Source organism: Canis aureus, chromosome 13, assembly GCF_053574225.1.
Source record: "Canis aureus isolate CA01 chromosome 13, VMU_Caureus_v.1.0, whole genome shotgun sequence".
In the NCBI taxonomy this organism is placed as follows: domain Eukaryota; kingdom Metazoa; phylum Chordata; class Mammalia; order Carnivora; family Canidae; genus Canis; species Canis aureus.
This window is the reverse complement of record NC_135623.1, coordinates 33,610,406-33,624,916: the sequence shown is the minus strand read 5'-3', so window position 1 is coordinate 33,624,916 and position 14,511 is coordinate 33,610,406. Positions and strand designations below refer to the sequence as shown.

Genomic DNA, 14,511 nt, shown 5'->3' with positions numbered 1-14,511 from the left:
CTCTCTCTCTCTGTCTCTCATGAATAAATAAAATCTTTAAAAAAATTTATTGTCCATTAAATAATTAATCAATTTTGGACTCTCTTCAACAACTTTTCTTGAGCAGTGAGTGTGGGGACTGGTCCTGCACTCAATGCTTCACATGAGAAAATATAATCAGCGCTTATTGCTAGAGGCAAATTTCTGTTACAAAGATGAAAGGGCAGAGCCCAACACTTTCTGTTTATTTGTTATTATTAGAACATGAAGAAACACTGATTTACCCCAAATTTGTATCTTAAGCTGTAATCGAGTAGGAGTGATGCTTATTCTCAGCATGCAATAAGGCATCACTGTAACAGTGGATGAAACAGCAGAGATAGGGAACATCCAGGGCAGTCAGCATGAAAACTTTCACCAGTTCTGGGGCCCCGCCCAAGTAACTGTGAAGAGAAGCCTCTGGTCCTGTAATATAACTGGTATTATCAACTCAAGCTCGTTAACTAATTTGGACTTATTTTGAGCTCCTAGTACACAATCTATCACATCTAATATTTTATATTGAGAAAAACACATATATAATAATACAAACAACATTTATAAACAATATGCTGGGAAAAAACAACATGCTTTGAAATAATTATTTATAACATGCAACAGTAACTTTGAAGATGAAGTAATTAAGTCTTTCCAGTAGAAAAAAATGGTGGCATAGGGAAGATGAATTTGATTTTGGTCTGCTTTGGAAAAATGAGTCATTCAGACAAAAGAAGAGAAGAACACATTCAACTCATTGAAAAGAACTTAATTTACGTATTCATTCCCAAATATTTTTTGAGCACTTTCCAGAAGGCAAGCACTATACTTGAAGAGATACAGCAAAATAAAGTCCCTGTTCTCAAGGAGCTTAAATTCCAGTGGTGGAAAACAAAGAATGAACTAATGAACAAAAACATAACATGTTAGTTGGTGAGAAGTGCCATGAAGTGACAAGAAGTAAAACAAAACACTAAGAAGTGATGAGTGCCATAGGGAGGATTGATCTTTTAGACAGTGTGGCTAAGGAAGGCTCCTCTAATAAGGTAACATCTGAGAAGGTACCTGAAGTGAGAAGTCTGTGTGCAGACAGTATATGTGTGAGAAATGCATTCAAGGAAAACAGTAGGGTAAATGTGCAAAGACCCAGAGGTGGGAACATGTTTAGGCATGTTTGAAGAACAGATTGGACAAAATCATAAATAACGTATCAGTTTAGTCTGGCTAAAGAGTGGTCAAGATAGACTGGAGGTAAGGCTGGTAAAGTTAGATTTCAGATAGATTGTGTAGCATCTCCTATGAAAGGGATATGATCTTTGCCTTAGAAAGAAAATAAGTAAAAAAAAAAAAAAAAAGAAAGAAAGAAAATAAGTGGTAATGGTGTAGACAACCAATTCACCTGAAATGGAGAGACTAAACCTGAGGCTAGTAAAATGGCCCAGGTAAGAGAAGATAAGGGCCTGAGGTCAGAGAGTGGCCATGGGATGGAGAGACGGAAAGATGGTCATAAATTCAACTTGCAGGATGAAGAAGAAAGATTCAAAGAGGCTCTAAAATGTTTAGCTTCCACAACTGGGTGAATGACGCTATCTACAAAAGTGTTAGTTATTAGAGGACAGTCACACTTGAACAGAAAATAATGAATTGCCTTGCACACAGTGAATCTGAGGGGCCAAAGGGACATCCAGAGAGAGCTATTAAGTAGGCAACAGAATGCCTACAAGTAAAAATAATAAAAAATTTAAATGCTTATTTTAGTAATCAGTGCAGTGCAAAAGATATAAACACATATGAAGAAATAGACATGACCAATAAACAAGTAAAAGTTTCATACTATTCATGAACTCTCAGTCCCAGTTCAGCAATGAACTGAGAATGTTTGGGTAAGCAAACATGGCAGCCTCATTCCAGCCTTTCAGGCTATGCTGAATCTAGACCTTACCTCTTTCTGTTATTGAAGTTGCCATCTCTCCAAGATACATGTTGATATCCAGCATTTCTCAAGTATTCTATTATTTGCCTCTCCATCTACCATTAAAGAGATTCTTCAATCAGTATCCACCCCCCACTTAGGGAACAGACAAGATAGGGATTATAAATGCTTATACTTCAAAAATTTCATTCCTCCCAAATTTTATCCCTCCCAAAAGCCATCTCAGGAGATGGTATAGAAACAGTAGCTCTGAAAACAAAAAAAAAAACAGAAGACAAATGAGCTATATTTTAAGTACTGCTTTTAGATTCATCTTGTATCATTCAAGAAATCTTATATTTTTCTTTTTGACTGATTGCCATTAGATATACAACTAGTGCCTGAGCCTCTCTTAAATTAGATTCTTGGAAACTGAATAAATGCAAATAGTAACTTACAGTGAAAACACTTCAATTCTAGATCTTTGGTGAGGTTTACTATGAAACCTCTTGAGGACACTTATCTGACATCTTTTAACTTAATCATTAGATTGAAATGCCACAGAAGAGGTCAGAGAAATAGAGAATGACTTTCTACAGCAATTCTGTGCTTTAAAATAGCATACATGAAAATCATTTGTGTAAGTGAAAAATAAGACAGTAATCATTCTGTGACCTTTTCAGAAATAAGTCATGGTTAAATCCATTTGCCTGATTTGCCCAATATACTTGCTGTATCATGGTACTAAAGGTGTAATTGTGCCACCAGGCTTGTTAAAAATGTATTGAAGTAATTTGTCTTAAACATTATCCTAGGGATCCCTGGGTGGCGCAGAGGTTTGGCGCCTGCCTTTGGCCCAGGGCGCGATCCTGGAGACTCGGGATCGAATCCCACGTCGGGCTCCCGGTGCATGGAGCCTGCTTCTCCCTCTGCCTGTGTCTCTGCCTCTCTCTCTCTCTCTCTCTCTCTCTCTCTCTCTGTGTGTGTGTGTGTGATCCGGGAGACCCTGGATCGAATCCCACGTCGGGCTCCCGGTGCATGGAGCCTGCTTCTCCCTCTGCCTGTGTCTCTGCCTCTCTCTCTCTCTCTCTCTCTGTGTGTGTGTGACTATAATAAATAAATAAAAATTTTTTAAAAAAGTTATCCTATGTCAAGTTTTCTGCCATTTTCTGTGTATTATTCATCTTGCTATTCCTTTAAAATTTAATTTGACTGTTTTAGGACAGAAAACAGCATGTCGGCTCAAGTGGCAATGAGTATTATCAGCAACAACACTGTTGTAACTTCACATTCTCCATATTGGAATTAAGATGAAAAATCACATCTGAAAAATAAGAGCATAGCTGCCAACAAGAAAAGTCAGAAATGCATTTCTATCCAAACATATGATTAAGACACCTATAATTATGGATTTCCATAACACATCTGAAAATAACAAAACTCTGTTGAAAGGGGAAGCATAATAACCAATGTCTCAATTACTTTATTGCTCCAACATGAGGGTAAGAGCTCATATTTGCAGATCGCATTTTTTAAGCAGCTTCAAGAGAGAACTCTGAGTGGCAGGTGGACAAATGAGGTGGCTCAAAATCTACAGGGTGGGGGAGGAGTAAACCTCAACCCCATTTGGCTATATTAACAGGGTCCTTGCATATAAATTTGCCCAGCACAGTGCTTGGTATATAGCTGATGCTGAATAAATGTCAAGTGAATATGTTAATTCATAATGCATATATATAAAATATTAAATATATTAATATCTCTATATTAATATAAATATTGAGCCTAATACATAGATGTATATAATTTTAGTTACTCTTTGGTAGTAACCAGCAACTTTCTTATTTTCTGAATCTTTGCTCTATCAATTTTAATTTGATCTAGATTTTTATATACTGGGAATTTAACATAGAAATGTAGCCACCATAGTGCTATAAATCATGGTGTTCTATAAAGTCCACAAAACTCTCCTTACCCAAATGATCTCAATTTATTAACCAAAACATTTGTGTCCATTCTTTATTGCATTTGTTGAGTGTTTCTCCGTGTTTATATCTACGTTTCCCCTCCTTATACCATTCCTCAATGCTTTCTCTGTTAAAATAAGGTGGAATGTAAGGCAGGTTTGCTGAATTTAATTAATGCAAAGGAAACGGCTATCCTAGCAAAAGAAACAAAGTAAAAGCTTTCAGAAATCCCTCAACTAGTGAATGAGACTTTGATTTCAAGGTGTAGAGGCTAGGAATCCTGCAGGAGGAAAGCAATCCATTCAGAGATAAATTACTTGAAAATAATTAAATTACTGCATTACTTAAATAAAATTTTAAAGATCTATTTATAACTCCAATGATAGAAGTCATTCATTTTTAAAATTTCAATTTAAAAAATATAGCAAAAGCTGAAATTTCTGGAATGATTAGGATTTGGATACACTGAATAATTGAATTATAATATCAAATAATCAGAATATAACTTTATATTAAACTTTAAATAACAAATGTATATATTATTGTTCATTCAGAAAACATTCTGTGGTATTTCAGAGTTAAAGGCCATATATACACATAATGTCAGATCTTATATTTTTGTACTTGAGACAGAATACTTAAAATCCATGAAAACCTAAAATCTTAGAACTATCTGAACCCTGAACTTCCACTGAATTCAAATCTTTTATTTTATAGACTCAAAGTACCCTGAGAATTGACAATGTCAAAAAGTCAGTGAAAGGCAAAAGTTAAATTCAGAAAACCGTTATGATCAGGAGATTAAATAAACTGGTATTCCCTAAACTAGTTCAAAGTTTGTGATTATATATGCTGTAAAGGCAACACTGTAATGTGGCAAGGTCAAAGGATTTACAGTCAAGTCTTGGACCTTTATCACATTTGAATTTTGTGAGTAAATAGTCTAATATTTTTTGAATATTGGTTTCAATTTTCAGTGTATTTTTGTAGCCTGCTTTATTTTAAAAATATGAGGCATTTTAGAAAAAAATACATAGTAAGCAAGAGCAGTTTTTCCCTAATTTCCTTCGTTTGCAAATTTTCCAACCTATAAAAGTTGAAAGAACCCCAAAGGCCTTTAATCTAGGTTCAACAGTGGTTAACAGTTGCTTCACAGATGTAAATGTAGGGAAGATATAAGTATAGGTATAGAGACAGATATAGACATAGATACAGATAGATTTGTTTTTTTTTTTTTTTTCCAGAAAAAACTGAGAGTAAACCGCAGACACAGACAGACTTTATCCTTAATTACTTAAGGATATTTAGCCATTATCTCTAAAGAACAAGGACATTGTCCTATATGGCCACAAAACACATTATCATTATTACACCCAAGAAATTTAACACTATTGCAATAATTATCATCTTACCTAAAAAAACTCCCCAAGTAGTTTACAGTGTTTTTTTCTCCTCTGATCAAAGATCAACTAAAAAATGAAATACTGGGATGCCTGAGTGGCTCAGCAGTTGGGCATCTGCCTTCGGCTCAGGGCGAGATCCTGAAGTCCTGGGGTCAAGTCCCACATTGGGCTCCCTGCATGGAGCCTGCTTCTCCCTCTGCCTCTGCCTCTGATGGCCTCTTTCTCTGTGTCTCTCATGAAAAAATGAAAAATCTAGGTCTTAAAAAATTTAAATACTACATTTAGTTGTCTCTTTAGCTCATTTCATCTACAACAGCTCTCTTATTTTATATTTTATGGAATTCATATTTTTAGAGTCTCAGCCAGTTGTATTATGAATACCTTGTAGATGGGTTTAATTATTTTTTTCATGGTTATATTCAGGTTAAATATTTATGTCAACAATACTATTTTTAGGTGATATTGTGTCCTCCCTACTGCATCATCTCAGGAGGCATATAATTTAGGTTTGTACCATTTTTGATGATCTTAAACTTGATCATTTGCTCAAGGGGATGCCTACTAGATTTCTCCATTCTCAAGGTACTTTATTATCTTTGTTATTTATATGTTATCAGTGGTGATGCTTTCTGACCCTGTGATCATGTTACAAAACAACTCTAAAACCAAGAGCTTTAATATGTATTAATGATCTTCACCTGAATCAGTTACTAAAGTGATAGCTACAAAATGGTAACTTTCTAATTCTACCATTCCATCTAATTTATTATATTTCTCTATAATTCATTGGTTTCATTATTCTTTTACTTTTCAATCCATCCCATATTTGGACAGTCTACCAGAACGGCACCTCCATCTTTTCCACAAGACCAATCTTTAAGTTCTTCTTTAGTTTCTGTCACAAAAGTATGTTTCAGGTTCACCTATCCCTTTCCTTCTCCAAAACTGAAATCATGCTTTCCTGGTTCCTTTGAATGGACATGGTTTTAGAAACCAAGATCAGGGGGTAGAGAAGGTGCTTACTGCTACTTAGATTTCACTGCTTTTACATCTTTTATAGATAGAGCTTAACAGCTGGAGATTTTAAGAGAAACAGCAACGTACCTGCACTGATTATTCAGATTGTATTTTTTAATTTTTTTTTGAAATTTAGAAACAAATTTTATTTAAGATCTGAAATACAATTCCTAAAATATCAACTTCTCCAGAAAACCATGGCTACACAATGCATTGCCTCTATCATGTTAGAATGTGCATTAGACTCAAATACAAAAACCATGAAACAAATCACCATCCTTCAACAATTTGAGCAAAGATAGAATGCCTAAGGAACAACATAGATGGACTTGCAGAGGATGGGCTGTTTTACTTCAAGCACCATAAAAAAAAGAGCACAAATGCATGGGTTTTCAGGTATATATATACATTAAGTTGAACCTTTGGCACTAGGAATCAGGGCATTTTGTCACATAGCATTAACACATATTAGAAAATTGTGTAGTGTCAAAGGGATAGAACCACCAGCATTCAAGCAATGTTGTCAACTACGCAATAAAATGTTCTACTGAATGTTTCTTCTTCGTCTAATTACTGTGTACATTGGTAGCAACTTTGAAATGAGAAAAGGAGCTTGTACTCCTTTCATTTTCTGTTTAAAAACACAACAGAAAACAAACTGAAACATAAGCCCTGTTATACATTAACTATTTTAAAGAACATCAATTATACAAGAAAAAGACTAAGAACGAAAAGAGTGTTTACAGATACCAGACATAACAGTGAGTGGGTCAGTAGACCCTCACAGGGCTTTGCGGTGGTACTCAGCTGAAGCTACTTTGTAATCACTCGCAGTAAACAGAGATGTACCATTCTTTGCCAGATATTTTAGGAAATCATGCAAATAGCCCAACAATAAATAATGCAAGGCTCTTCTCATCAAGGGATATATATATATATATATTTATATATATATGACTTCATACTTATGGTTATATATATTTTATGTATCTACGTGAGCTCATACTTACAGCTCCAATTAAAATCTATCACCAGAGATTTCTTTCTCAAACTTTCCACACTCCAAATTTGTACCTCACTTTCCTCACAGTGGAAATATTGGCTCACAACAGCATCTATATATTTACTCATTTGTTTTATCCTACAATTCACCAGAAATTAAACATCACTACACCAGAGGTGCCTGGGTGGCTCAGCTGGTTAGGCGTCCAACTCTGGATTTTCACCTAGGTCATGACCTCAGGGTCCTAGAATTCATTGAGCCCCATGTCTGGCTTTGTGCTGGGCATGGAGCCTGCTTAAGATTCTTTCTCTTTGGGATCCCTGGGTGGCGCAGCGGTTTGGCGCCTGCCTTTGGCCCAGGGCGCGATCCTGGAGACCCGGGATCGAATCCCACATCAGGCTCCCGGTGCATGGAGCCTGCTTCTCCCTCTGCCTATGTCTCTGTGCCTCTCTCTCTCTCTCTCTGTGACTATCATAAATAAATAAAAATTAAAAAAAAAAAAAAGATTCTTTCTCTTTCTCTCTTTCTGCCCCTCCCCCTGCCCTCTTTCTCTCTGAAAGAAAAAAGAATGGATCACTACACCAATGCTACCAACAACAAACCTAAAGTTCAAAATTCTCTTGAAGTTGTTTATGTGAGTATAATCAAGATATTGTTCAAAATCTAGCTGAATTATCTATTTTCTTATGATAGGTTGTCAACTTGATATAATGTTATATTCACTGATTTTTAATTTTAGGATTTTCCTTGTTTATCCCTTTAAATTAGTTTTTGTAATACAGAAAATGTTTGCATAGTTCCAAATCAAAACTTTATAAAAAGGTATATTCAAAGGAGTCTTACCTCTTTCCCTTTCCCTTCCACTATTCTCTTGGCAAGTATTCATTCATTTCTGGTTTATCTGAGTGGAGTTCTTTTTTGTGATAAGAGCCAAGATTAGTTGTCTGATGCTTAGCAAATTATATGTTTATTTTAATTTATAAAAGATACCCCTCTTATTAAAAAAATACATTAGATGATCTAACGAAATATACCCCTATTGCCTTGTTTAAAGAATATAATTAAAGTGAAAGGATAAGCATTATGGAATTTGTATCCTAACACAGTATTTTAAATGTTTTATATGCTCATTTACACAATCAAAGTAAACTTTCTTGCACACTCTATTTTTTTTTTGACAAAATGTTGTGGAATTCCTGAAGCAATTTGAAAAACAATAGCCTAAGCAAATATTTTGATTCATAAGTAGCTACGCTATACTTACTACTTCATTGCTATAATTTATCAATTTTATTGTTCCTTAAACTTTAGTAAATGGTAAATTCACTTAGGTAGTAAGTTTCCTCAGGGCAGTAACAATGGTTTATATATTTTTTCTGGTTTCTCACTGGGTCTGATATAATTATGCATGTACAGAAAATGTTTTTTAATGCTATATGAGGAATGCATAAGTGAATTAATGAGTTTCCAGGAAGCAGTCGATCAAAGGTAGAATTTACATTCTTTAATAAATTATATGTATAAGCATACATAATCATCCCCTCTATTTTAAAAAGTTACTGATTATATAACCTCCTTAGAAGATTTGTGAGATAATTTATTGAATTGATATTTATTTGAATTATCCAAGTTGCTTGACTTACTGGTTTTGTCAGCTATTTTGGCACCCAGTAGATATAACATTATATGAATACACTCAGAAATTAGTGTGAGTTTTCAAAATATTAGTAAATAATTTCAGAATTAAACTCCCTTAGAATATAGAAAAAAGTATTTTCACATAGATTTTCTTTAAAAAGTTGTATAATATTATCCACAAGATGGTGCTGTCTTCCCACCAGCAAGCCTATAAATTGTCCTATGGGATATATATACAGCCATAAAATACAGTATATTGGACAGAGGGGAAAATAGTTTCCTATTTGAACAGAAAACACATAAATGCCTCTCAAACTGTTCCTAAAGTCTGTTTTCCTCAGCTATTCTTATTAGAACTTAAGTCTGTTTCCTAACGCTTCAGCCTCATGTTATGTTTCACATAAATGTGTTACCTCAAACTCGGCATTGATCTTCATCATAGCCCTCACTCAAATCTGTGTCACCAAACAATTTTGCATTCAATCTGTCAAGAAATCCTGTTCACTCTACTTTCATTGTATTTCCAAAACCATCCCTCCTGCTATTAGCTTATTCTTTAGCAACCATCACCTCACCACTGGTCTTGCTTTAGCCCTCATTTTTCCCACCATTTTTTCTTGACTTACAGATTATATTCTAATCACTACTTAGACCATGTCACTATCCTGCTCAAAATCTGCAAAGCCTCCTCACCTCACTTAGAGTAAAAGCCAATCCTGGTTCCTGGTTTCCCCTAGAAAACTTCTACCATTTGCTCCTCTTCCTTGACTCCAGCCTCACTGGCTTCCTTGCTTTTCTCTAAACACAGGAGACATACACTGGTCATGCACCTCTGCTCTAGTTCTTCTCTTTACTTGGAATGCTATTTCACAAATGACTCCTTGCCTACTGCCACATTTTCAAGTTTCTGTTCAAATGGCACCTTCTCAATGAAACCTCACCTGTCCCATCCATATTTCAGTACTTTCACGCCACTTACTCTCCAGCTTACTATATAGATAGATACTTACTTATAATTGTTAACAACTGACTCCCTGCTCCATGAGTTTAATGGATTTAAACTCAAGGTCCAGACTAGTGGTATTAGTAGGTACTCAATAAATATCTGAATGAATTAATTATACTACAAGCATTAATCAGTGTTCAATCAAAACACATTTGATTTGCAGTTTGATGAGGATTTTGATTAGAACTATGAAAAAAGATGTCAATTATACTGCATAATTGGTATCAATCTCAATTCAAAAGATACTTACAAGCCATAATATAAAACATATTGGCAATAAATGATGAAACAATAAGCAAAATAGACATCTCTAAAGTTTGCCAAAGCTCACTTGACATTACATGCTATAATTTGATGTAAGACTTCCTTCTGTGAAGAAGAATTAGGATAATGCAGTGAACCAAACCAGGTTTCCTAGAATGTGTATTTTTATAACATAAGTGTATCTGTCGCATAAATGCATATACTAACTTTTATACTTGATTTCACTCTTTGGGTTCACGTGAGAAATGCTCTAATGTGGCTTTTATGCCCAGTCTGTATATGTGCAATTGTGGTAGAATCAGATGTGGGTAAAAGAGTCAGTTTTTGTCTGATTCAGTAAGACATCCCAGTGAGAAGTTGATCCAGGGTATGCAGATTTCTAACATTTACACCAAAATGGGGTCAGAGATTCCAAAACAAAACAACTTCTGGTCACACTCATTTCTGTCATAGTCTTTTAGTTATGATTTGAAGTAAAACTATATGCTCCACCAGTTTGACTATTTTTCTTAGTTTTACTAACTACTTTGGCTAAACACATGTGTTATTAGTAGGTTATTTGACTAAATTGAAAAATAAGTACTTAGTAAGCTCCAAAATTAGTTAAAATGTCAAAACTGATTATGTAGACTAGTGCAAGGCTCTTTATGAAAATCTGTGTTCCCATTTCTATGAATAGATACTTAAGTTGCCAAAGCATGGAACTTTGCTTGTAACACTGTCCCTCCATTCCCATAATCATGGTGACTGCTTTCACTATAATCATTACCATGCTCTATTTCAAATATTTTCAAAAGCAGAGTAAAGTGATTGAATGATTTTATCAAATATTATCTCATACTTTTTGTATATGGTTGCTACTTACATTTTTAACCCATGAAAGCTCTTTAAAGAAATATAAAATCCAAAAAAAATCATTTGAGTCTGTTTCATTTCTGATTTTTAATGAACCTATGCCACTAGTTTATAAATTTCAAACTTTCGAATTTATTGTTCAAAAGAGAGAGAAAGGACAGAAAGATGGAAGAATTGAAGAAACTTAAGTTTAGCAATGTTATTGACAGATGATGGTTGAGGTTCAGTGAATAAGGTTAATTCATGGCACTTTGCCTTTGAGAGGACATTCTCTGATCAAGTCCTGTTGCTTTATAGGAATTAGCTCTCTATTATCGTATAGGCAATTCCTCATTCTAACACCTGAAATAAACATTTCCTAGTATAAAAATTTTACTCAATGGTAAATTTTTTATTAGTTTTCACCACATCTACTTTTCCTCTCTTTCCTCTGCATAGAAGATGATTTGTTAAGCAATGTGACAGAACTGAAAGAACAAATGGGCATGGTCTCTACTATAAGCAAGTTTAGGATCTCTGGGGGAGACAGCTGATTTTTTTGTTTGTTTGTTTATCAACCTAATCACAACAAATGTCTTGGAGGAACAGAGCAGAGGGCAATAAAGGGGTGTGACCTAACCTGGGAATTTAGGGAGGGCTGGAAAGGGATATTTGAGTAAGAGCTGATACTTGATGTTTGAGGCTGGGATCAAGAGCAATTATGGAGGACTTAACCTTTGCAAAGATGGCCAACTTCCTACAGAAATATATCTAAAATGACATCACTGTCTGGATCATAAGAACACAGATACATTTGTAAGCAACATTTTATAATTGCCAACAACTTGATCCAGGGAACGAGTACTCAAACTTAACATTTTTGTTAAGGGGGTGGTGGGGGAGCTTATTTTCATGCTTGTAAATATAAGTCTAAAGTTGGAAACAAGCATGAGCACAGAAAATTAATTCTCTTCCACTAAGTGAAAAAAAAAGTCAAGAAACTGCACATTTGGCAGGAAAATTCTAAACAGCCTACAAGTGCCAATATCAGAAGAACAATCTTTACACTATGTAGAAAATTGCTAGTTAATCCTTCTCCAAAAATTTAATTTTATAAAATGAAAGCAAGTTCTATGTTTTAGCTATAGTAATGAGTACATACATAGTTCACTCAGATTGTTGGAAAATGTAAGCAAGATTTCAAACTATTTCAAACAGATTTAAACTGTAATCTTCCTAATATACTACTTAATCTCTTACATTTATAGATTTATTTAGACTTTCTAAAGCATTTTATATACATTATCTCATTTGACGCTAATAGATAAAATATACATAGATATAGAACTATAATAAAAATGTAAAACCTGTGACAATTCCACAACCCTCAAAATTAAATATAAATAGAAAAGAAATCCAGTCTGTCTGGGGCCAGAGTAAGTGAAACAAATCAGATTTAGGATAGTGTAAATGGCAAAAGAACACTGAAGCAAAGAAAATAAGAATTGGAAAGAGCCTTTACAGATACAGTTGAAACTCCCCAAATATAAAAATGACCATAATAACTTCGTATAGTTTCTAAGGCATTTTTAAAATATGCATGAGACTTTCAGAGTACAGGTCATAAGTGGTACATGGGCATAAGATAATCCTTTTTCTGGGCCTGCATCCTAGAAGCAAATGACACAATAACAAGGCTTTCTCCCTGCTGTCCATAAACTGTCATCTAAATGCACTGAATCCTATAAGCCCTTAATTAAAAACAGGACAATACAATGGTATTTTATTTTTTAAATGTTCTTTATTTATTTTAAGTAATCTCTACACCCCACAATGGTATTTTAAATTTAGGGCCAGATTGTTATTCCACCCTCAAGTCTTACTGAGATTTCATTGCAAATAGTTTCCCCAAACTGATCACCTTATTTCTACCCTTAATCTCTTCTTCATTCTACTTCCAATGCAGCAGTTGGAATCATACTGATACCTTATTCAGATCATTCAAGGTCATACAAGAAGTGTGGCCTCACTATATTCTATACATCTACTGCTGTCTATCCTGCTCACTCCTCTCTATCTGGGGGGACCTTACCACTATTCCCCTAAGGACAAGGCTGCCTGTGTATGTTGTGGAATCCAGTGCAAAATAAAAATGCAGATCATCTGAAATGTATTAAGAATATCAAGATGGCATGGTACTTGCCATGGGTACTTGCCAGAGCACAGATTATATACCCATGAAGCCAGCCCTGATTACTACTACCAAGACACCCTTCCTCCTGTGTGTTCAACTATTCCCTACATATTTTTCTCCCACACCTATTCCCTGAACCTTCAGTCCTTCTTTGAAATATCACATTCTCAAGCCTTGCTGCCTATTTCATTTAATCTTGTAACACACACACTTATTTTTGTCCATAGTTCATAGTGCTATACAGCACATGATAGATTTTACTTATTCAACCTAATTTCTGCCTTCCCTCATTAGAATAAAAGTTACAAGAATGGTTTGTTATTTTTTTAAATTTTCATTACTCTATCCTTTGCATTTAGAACAGTGACAAATACTCAATAAATGTGTTGAAAGAACAAATGAATCAATGAATGAATGAGAATTATGATTAGCTTTCAGCAATAAAATGCTAAACAACTGTGTGTGGATAAACTACAGGCTGAATTTCAGTCCCTTTAACAAAGGAAGAATCTCAGGAATTACTTTAGAGCACTCTGAGGTAGCCCAACATGAACTTCTTTATAGGTCATTAACTAAAATCTGTTGGTAGAATTGTGGAGCTAAAGAAAGGACTCAGAAATTCTCAGGTAAAATGTGGTTACTAGCACACTACCTCTGTCTTCCCCACCTCTAACAGCAGAATAGAGGCTGCCTTCCTCCTCCAGCCTCTACCCTGCTCTGCAGGCCTGGTATATGAGATCTGAGACCCTTAGTATGGATCTTCTTCTTCCAGCCTTTCAGGTAAGTTTGGAGGGTAGGCAGCATTAGGCAAATTCACTGTTTTTCTTTTGTTCATTTTCAGTAAGTCTGATTTTTCTCTCTAAACATTCACTTGGTTAGGAGATACAGAAACTGTTCTCTATATTAGTTTCAGAATTAGAAATTTAGGTTTAACCAGATTATTGCAAGTACAGGGACTCAGATCTGGTTCTTCTTCATACACAGGAGTGCATAAATATAGTTGTCTAGCTTCTCCCTCAAGTATTTCACTAACTCAAAATCATCTGGGCATATCTTTTGACATACAGTAAAAGGAACTTAGTCTCTCTATAACTTCTGTTAACCCTAGATCAGCCCTCTTGACCATATACTAGATGGCATTACAAATTTCTGGAGACAGCTGTCTTCCTAGAATCTGATTATTCTTGTTTTATTTTCCAACTAAACAGGAGTAAAGATCTGAGTTCAAAGATCACTGGAAGTCTGTGCAGAGCGAGAA

General features: G+C 34.9%; 1 long non-coding RNA gene across 11 annotated transcripts in view; it reads right to left on the bottom strand.

Moving 5' to 3' along the window:
* Nucleotides 1-14,511, bottom strand: part of LOC144282262 (uncharacterized) — a 146,730-nt gene that overhangs the window by 109,098 nt on the left and 23,121 nt on the right. For 10 of the 11 annotated variants that reach the window (XR_013350637.1, XR_013350635.1, XR_013350636.1 and 7 more), the window contains one exon: nt 1,958-2,043. The exons of the other annotated variant lie outside the window; for it this stretch is intronic. This is a non-coding gene — a long non-coding RNA (uncharacterized LOC144282262). The remainder of the gene's footprint in view (nt 1-1,957; nt 2,044-14,511) is intronic. 11 annotated transcript variants of the gene reach the window in all.